Source organism: Silene latifolia, unplaced genomic scaffold (genome assembly GCF_048544455.1).
Source record: "Silene latifolia isolate original U9 population unplaced genomic scaffold, ASM4854445v1 chrun_scaffold_16, whole genome shotgun sequence".
Taxonomy (NCBI): Eukaryota; Viridiplantae; Streptophyta; class Magnoliopsida; order Caryophyllales; family Caryophyllaceae; genus Silene; species Silene latifolia.
This window is the reverse complement of record NW_027413123.1, coordinates 8,334,262-8,342,835: the sequence shown is the minus strand read 5'-3', so window position 1 is coordinate 8,342,835 and position 8,574 is coordinate 8,334,262. Positions and strand designations below refer to the sequence as shown.

The window sequence follows — 8,574 nt, the reverse complement described above, 5'->3', positions numbered from 1 at the left end:
GAAAATGATTGACAACTATCGAGATTGGCCAAGCAAGATACCTTTTGCTTTATGGGGATACCGTACATCTGTTAGGTTGCCCACTGGGGCCACCCCTTTTTATATGACCTACGGCATGGAAGTTGTACAACCAGTCGAGCTAGAAATACCATCCTTGCGTATTTTACTCGAAACTCAAATCCCAGAAGCCGATTGGAAGAGGGATAGATATGAAGAACTTATCCTCCTGGATGAACGAAGATTGCGTGCATTACATAATGTGCAAACATATCAGGCACGTATCAAACGAGCCTTCAACAAAAGGGTTAAGCCAAGGAACATCAAAGAAGGAGACTTGGTCCTCACATCAATTAGAGCTTATTTACCTGTCGATCCACGAGGAAAATTCAAACCCAATTGGGCCGGGCCATTTCTAGTCAAGTCCATACTTCCAGGGGGTGCGGTTAGGATCATGGACTTAGATGGGAATGACTTGGCCAACCCGACAAACCTCGACCAACTGAAACGTTACTATGCCTAGAATAGAAGCAAAAACGCGCCTCGCGTAACCTCATGTGTCGCTCTTGTGGCACGAAATAAACGGCCCGTGGCGAAGCTGAAATTAGCTAATGTCATATTGCTCTTGCATTTTGACAATTTCTCATCCTCATATCATCAAATAAACTGAAATGCATTTTAGAGTTAGTGAAATCTCATGCTTATTTTCTAAGTTCATTACAAGCTCTTGCTTAGAACAATTATTCTTTTACATTTACTTGAACTACGCGCAGGGGTTTGATTTCATTTTTTAAATGAATACGTAGGCAATCCTTCACAAGATACAACCCATTAATTATTTTAAATGTAAATAGAAGGACGTTTGCAAATGCATTTGGAATTCGACAAGAATAATGATAGAAAATCGTAACTGTTTCATAACCAATCAACCTCTTTTATTCCATGCCTTTTAAATAATAATATGCCACATAATATAAAAATATAAAAATAGGCTAGGATTCTAAAAACCCCACCTTCTTGTTACAATAATAATAATAATAAATAAGAACAAAGACTAGGCTATTCTTCCATTTTCCCTTTACCTTTGTCATTTTTATCATATTTCTTGTCCCGACCTCGAGTCGGACGTTCTTGCGCCACTTCAGACCTAATCATCAACGGTCTCTCTCATGGTCTAGCCTTGCTGTTCTTATCAACCACCATCTCAATGGCAAGAAATGTCTTCGGTTTCTTCGAAGGATGAATAACTCGAAACCCGGCTTCTTCCTCTCCCTCAGTCAGATGCTTCACTTTCTCCTTTTCTACATCACGAACCTTGTAGTCAATAGGCTCGCGTTTCCTCAATCTCTCGCGCTCCTCCAGAGTAGTAGCTTTCCTCCACCGCAAATAAAAATCCAACACCCATAGAGCATTAACAGAATAGTTCAAGAACCGCATATTTATTTGAGCCCATTTGATGGCCCATTCTCTTCGACTCTCGGTAGTAAGCGCCACGACAGTCTGCGGGACAGTGTCAAGCTTCGGAATCATATGCTTCAATCCAACCTGCCTCATCAACCTCTCCGGGAAGATGCATATCATAAACTCCAAGCCAGGAATGCGCACGCACCGCCTAGGATCCAAGGGTGATACTCCAGTGACAGATTTAAGATGCCACCATGGAAAGATCCATCTAATCAAGGGGCCATCGTCACTCTTCAATTTGGTTTCCCAATAGTTGCAAACTCGAGTGAAGTCCACCATGTAGAGCATGGTCCTCATCGCGATTGAGCGAGTATGATAAGCAGGAACATTAACTAGGGGCTCGATCAGTCGAAGACGCTCCATACGCCAGACCTACCAAAAGCAGGTATTAGAAAAAAAAAAAACAAAAAAAAAACGAAAAACAAAAAAGAAAAAAACAAAAAAAAAGAGTTCTTTTACTTGCAATACGATGGGACTTCCCAGATAAGGAAGGTCACGATTGGCTTTGTTATCTAACCCTAACAGGATCTCTCCTAGACACAGGCAAGCTGGGGTCCTGCGCAACTCCATTTGCTCAATCAGGCTCAAATAACGAGGATCACCCCTCAAATCCTCATCAACATGCCCATGAGGGACATATACATGTAGTAGGCAAAACCCGAATGCCCTTCGCCTGGCAACATAAGAGACAATAGGATTTGCCCTATTGATGAATCGATCAATGAAGTCCAACATTCGCACTCCCTTTGAGGTCACAACATGGTTCACCTCAGCCCTTGTCAACCCAAGCAAATCCCTAAACTTTTTCTTATATACTTGAGAAGTAAAGGGAATAGCAGGCAAATGTTCCGGGTCCCAACCACCAATCGCAGCAATTTCTTCGAGAAATGGGCAAATGTCGCCTCCGGGGAAGGCAAACACGTGATAATTCGGGTCCTAATAATCAAGACAAGCATCTAGGAATGGTTTGACCACCTTGATCAACTTCAAGCTCAAAAGTGATCCAAAATTATAAGCGCCCATGTCGTGTTTCTCCACATTAGAGAACTCATTTGTCCATTCTTTTAGACGAATTTCGAGAGTATTCATAATGTATGCTTATTTTGAGAGCTTTATGTAATAAGACGAAGGAAAGACGGAAGAATTATGTGAAAAAAACCTCCCTCGACGTCTCTATTTATACTAAAAGTTGATTCCTAAAATCCGTCAAGACGGATACACTGGGGAACAGGCGCAGCACTTGCTGCACCTCTTCATAGGGACGCAACTCCTTTTGTGCCTCTTCCTCAGCCTTTTTTCTGTGTTTTTTCTGCGTTGGATCTTTCCTAATTCCTCAAATAATAATTTCCTATTCATACGGTTATTATTTTGGTAAATTCGTCAAATTGCCATGTTTCGTGTTTTCTAATTCCACGGGCACACATTTCGAGGCGATATCCACATTTTCGTCATCTTAGCACGCTTATCCATTTTCTTTTTCTTTTTTTTTTAATTTTCTTTTGGGGAATCATTTCACCAATTTAATTTATTCATTTTCATACTTATACATTTCTTTTTTTAATTTTCTTTTTTGGGGAATCATTTCACTCCCGTTCCACATTACATTTTGAACTTATATGTTTCTATTTTTTCCTTTTGTTAGGGGGTAACCCTCCTTACCGTCCGGTCATTTCCGGCAAATTTCTTGCCAACTGGTCATTTCCGGCAATTTTTTTGCATTTTTTTGTTTTGCGCTAATTTAAGCCATGTGTACAAATGTATGTTCTATGTGATTTCTGTGTAAATTTCGGCAGCATAACGGCATAAACTGTCATCTACCAAACTTGTTCAAAGCTAACCTGAAGGCACAAACAAAGCGAAGGCACTCAGGCCATCATATATACATCCAAGAGGGGATATGTACACAAAACTGGGGGCACGAGCCCCAAGACAAAGTCCGAATGGCCAAAATGTGGGTCCTAAAAAAGTACAAAATGTGCAAAATACAGCCGAAGACAAAAAAACAACAAGCAAACTACTGCTGGTCGCCACCTAGCTCAGCAACTCTCGCATCGAGAGCAGCAACCTCGGCATCACGGACCTCGAGCTCCCTTAGCAGGCGAACTGTCTCATCCTGAGACTGGGCTAGCTCTCGCTCCAGGTCACGCTCCCTCTGCAAACGACAAGAATTGGCTCATGTCAATCATTCCAAACAATAAGGAAAGTTAGAAAATTCGAAAATGAAGTAAATGGAAGGTTCATACCTGATGTCCTCGACCGCCAAAAAGTGCCTCGACGGCAGTACCTCGCAGCCGGTTGGCTACCCTCCACAAAGCCACGAATCGGGATGGCGCAACCTGCATCTCGAAAGAAGAGATTCTTAACGATTGGACAAACTCAAGCAAATGTGTTCTTACACAAAATTATACAAGTTATGAGACTCGCCCTCCGAATCAGATGCTGCTACTTTTCTAGACCAACATCTCTCACCGCCGCATCAAAGTCGCGAAGCTCGGAGATCGTCGTCATCCCCGTCATGTCAGTGTACTCAAGGGTCTGGGGGTACTCTGGGGGCTCGATGCCCGCCGCCTCAACCTCTTGCAAAGTCAAATGATTTCCATTAACCGATGATCATTCATCGTGTTCTCTAAATAATCAAAAGTAAGAGTAAAACACTTACCATGACCGGCCAGCACAACAACCTTCCGTAAAGGAACGCCGAGTAGTCCCCACCAGGAAGAAGGAGGGCGTCACCACCAACGCCTACCAGGTCAGCCTCCCTCTCAGCCTCAGAAGGCTCCCTGAACATCGTCCGAGGAGGATCGATGGGAACCGTCAAGACATCCTGAGAGCATTGACGAGCCAAACGCTCGCCCAAGTACCACACAGGACCCATCGACGTCCTAAGAAGCAACCGGCTCAAGCTCTTAGGTCGAAGGACCTCAGCCACAAAGGGAGGAGCGCCAGTGTAGTCCACCCAAGGCCTGGGCACCCACTAAGAAAAGAAAACGAAGGGTCATTCTTATGATCAGTTCTAAAAAGAAAATGAAGAAGGACAAACAACGCAAGGTGAAATACTCACGCCGTCCAACTGAAGAGCGTTCACCTCCCGTCGACAGACGTCGTGACAGGAATGCCGGCTTCTCATACGGCACATCACCCAATCCCTCACAACGGGATATGCTCTCTCCACCGGCACCGTCCTCTTGGGCGCGAGGCTCTGAAAGTAGGAGTACACCCACGCTTGTAAAACAAGATAGTCAGCAACGATCTTTCGTGATTCGATAAGAAAAGGAAATGATCTTTCATGAAATGAAGGCTCATACCTCCAACAACAGTCCAGGGCCAACATCGGCAGGAGAAGTCCTCTTCTCCATCAACTCCGGACGAACCATGGCCCTCATAAAGCGAATGAGGACGGCAAAACCGGCAGTGACCAAATCCCAACGGCCTAGGTCGCTCAGGTAAGAAAGAAAGGGAAGGTGCTTCATCGATAGCCTCTCTCCCTTGTGTCCGAGGTAGAACGAAGATAGGAACCACCAGAGGCACAAGCGGAGTCTTTACTCTACAGTATAGGGAGGAGGAGTCATCTCCCTCTCCTCGATCACCACCGTCGTCGGGGTCTTCCCCGTAAAATAGTCCCGGACGTAAGAACTAGGCACCAACCCGGGTACCGCAGCAGCCTTCAGCATCAAGTTCCAGCCGATCAATATCCTAGCCTCAGCTGAGTCTACCCTCATGGCTGTCTCCGGCCACTCCACCGCCTCAGTCCCACACGGCAAACCAGAAATCATGCCGTAATCCTCCAACGTGACCCCCACCTCGCCAAAAGGCATGTGAAATGTGGAGGTCGTGTCCCAAAATCGATCCAAGAAAGCTCGGACCAGGCTGAGGTTAGCCTGAAGCTTCCTCCTCGTGATATCCCTCTAGGCCTGCACCAAAGCACCGAACGCTCCCCGCTCGATGATGGCTCGCTCCTCAACTGAGAGCCTCTCGTAGCACCCCATCGCCGTCGTGTAGCCCGAGAACGATTTGATGTTCCCGGCCTCCTATTTGGATTCGAAACAAAAGCTATCTTTAGCTTGAATGAAGAAGAAAAGGAATAACAAAAAGAAGTGAAAGAAGATGAGTGAAGAGTGATGAGTTCAATTTACCAAGCTCTTCACCGTCCTTTAAGACAGGTGACCCTCTACAGCCCAAAGTAGGGGCCTTATGTCCCAAGTCTCAGCCCACGCAGGTGCTCCCCACAGCTGGCGACCACCCCGTCCAACGATGGCCTGTCTCGGAGCCTCTTCCTCCTCAAGAACCACCTCAAGGACCTCGTCCTCAACAGCCGTCACCGCGGCGGTAAACGCCTGCTCTAACACCTCCTCAAGCGAACGAGAAGGGTAAATAGCAGTATCCACGTCCATGGGAGCTCTCCCTGACGTAGAAGCCTCATCACCTGCAAAATTAAAGTGAATTTAGGCCGCGTCAAGTGACGACAAACCTTAATTAGGGGATTTTCGAGTTTTCAAAGCTCCGAAATCGCTCTTTTGTCGCCATCTTTGGCCATTTTCCCATAAACCAGACCGCTCATGTGGTAATTTGGGTCAAGTCAAGCCTAAGTTGAACCCTAGTCATGGGTTCGAGTCGGAATTTCGACAGCATTTCGTTATAACGGCGATTATGCCCTAGAAAAGTGTCCTGAAAAAGCCATCACAAATCAAAATTCCGAGATGATAGAAAGTTTACCCATTATACAAGGATTCAAAATATCAATTTTCGTTACAAATGGGTAATCCTAAGGCTATTTTCGAAGGGATTTACTGTTTAGCTGTGAGACAGTCTCAATTTCACTCAAATGCTCAAAACTCAACGAAAATTCGAAACAAATACATGGTTATGATCCTTATACTACCAATTAGCCATTTACAAGGTCAATTTTGCAAGGCAAAATCATTTGGGGGAAAAGCCCCAAATTTTCGACATAACTAGGGTTGAAAACCCTAATTTGTCGGTCCAATTTGATCAATTATAGAAGATTAATGCAAAAATAGTACACATACCTCAATTAGCCATGGCAAATGCAAGCTTTTGATCAAAGTTTGACGAGAAATGGTTGGAATTTGAGAGAGAAATTAGGATTTTGTGTTTCGAAATAATGAAACAAAACCTCTGTTTCATCGGGTTTTTACCCAGGAATGCCACACCCAGGAAAAGACGCAGCAGGTGCTGCACCTCTTCCAAGGGACGCAGCTCTTGCTGCGCCTCTTCCTCAGTTTTCCTCCATATGAATTTTCGAAGATTCGTTATAAGTTCGTTATTTTGTGCGCCCATCTTTGGTGCGCCTCTTCCTTGAAGTCATATCACATATTTGGTCCGTTTGACATTTATTCTTCGCCCGGACCCGTATTTCCAAGCCAACTACAAACTGTCGTCATTTTTTTTACCAAGACCTTGCTTGTCACAATGAGAGATTCTTCTTTGACAGGTGTTTCGACACGCCTCTATTCTGTTCCCCCAGCGAGAGTTCACGGCAGACAATCGTCCCTCCCGAGACATGGAGATCAGTTCCCGATTATGTTCCCCCGGCGAAAGTTCATGGACAGGCAATCGTCCCTCTCGAGACATGGAGATCAACATCGACCCCAAGCTCTTTCGAAGTTTGTTTGAAGCCGACCCAAGCATATTTCTCCCAGCAGTTCCTGACTACGTCCTGCTGCCTCCTCCCAATATCGCGTTTTGTTCCCCCCTGGAGTCTCAAGGAAATTCAGGTATGGTCTCTTTTTATGGCTGGCGAGCTTCCTTACGTAGTCTAATGGACTTTAAACGACCCTCCCCGATAGTCGACAGACTCTAAAATGTTCCCGACGATATGTCCTTGGCTCAGACCCCTTGAGCCGCCTCGCGTCGCCATAGTCGTCAGGTTGTAATCTTCGATTGACCTGATGGCTATACTTTGACTTTCGCCTTGTCCAAGCCTCAGTCATAGTGGGGGCTCTGTAGATACCTCATTTCTGCACCTCCCGCAAACCACCCGGTGATGATTGGGCCGCATGTTTGGAATACGGAACGATTTGTGACAGTTCGTAAGTTTATCGTCCAGTGATCGCTCAAACACTTTTGTCTACCTCTTAATTGTCATCTACGTGTCGATACGGTCGTTTTGGCAGTAATTAGAGTACATTTGAAGTCCGGGTCAAAAAACCGTCTTCATTTTCTAATAACCGAGTCAGAATGTTCTGGAATGTTCCGGATATTTCTATTCCATATTTTCCAATCTTTTGATCTTTGGTAAAATATCTCCCGTAATATTCACACGGTGTTAACTTGATTTAGATTCTCTTAGATTGTTATTAGTTGTGTCTTTCTTTGCCTTGGGGAAGTAAAACTCGTCAAGGTTTGTTTTAATTACTTTCGAGTTGTTTGATATTTTGCATGTCTAGAAGATCACAAGGTAACTTGTTACCTATATCATGAAATTGAAAGGACTTTGACAAACAATAGAAGACTTGCTAGAGGTACTTTGAGAGGTATTGGTGAGGTTGTAGATATTCAACCAAACACTATTGAGTTCGTCAACCCTTTTGCAAGAGAAGGTGAAGAGAACCCACCACAAAATCCAACACAAAATCAACCCACAATGCCTAAATGTTCATCACATTCCGTACCAACTGAGGAGAACCTACCCAATGGTACTCCTACACCACAACACTTAATCGGAAATTTTATTACTAAATCCGCATTTATCCAATTAGTCGAAAGAAGCCAATTTGGGGGGATGCCTAGTGAAGACCCTCATTCTCACATGGAGACTTTTTGTGACTATTGTGATGCGATTTCATAAACCGGTAAAACTCAAGACCAAATTCGATGGGTCTTATTCCCTTTTTCTCAAATTGGCACCGCAAAACAATGGTTGAAGGGCCTTGATAAGGCTACTCTCAGAATTGACTCTTGGAAGAAGTTGGCTCTAGCTTTCTACAAAAAGTTCTACCCACCGGAAAAGACTAACATGCTAAGAGCTCAAATTACGGGTCTGAAGCAAAGAGATGAAGAATCTTTGTATGAAGCTTGGGAGCAGTTCAAGGGAATTTGTCGCTCATGTCCTCATCATGGACTTAACGAGTGGTTCTTGGTTCAACAATTTTG

General features: G+C 44.5%; 1 non-coding gene across 1 annotated transcript; it reads right to left on the bottom strand.

The window, feature by feature from the left end:
* Positions 1–8,437: 8,437 nt before the first annotated feature.
* On the bottom strand, positions 8,438–8,544 carry LOC141637390 (small nucleolar RNA R71). The gene has a single exon (XR_012541774.1). It is a non-coding gene; the product is annotated as a small nucleolar RNA R71 (small nucleolar RNA).
* Between the last annotated feature and the right edge of the window lie 30 nt (positions 8,545–8,574).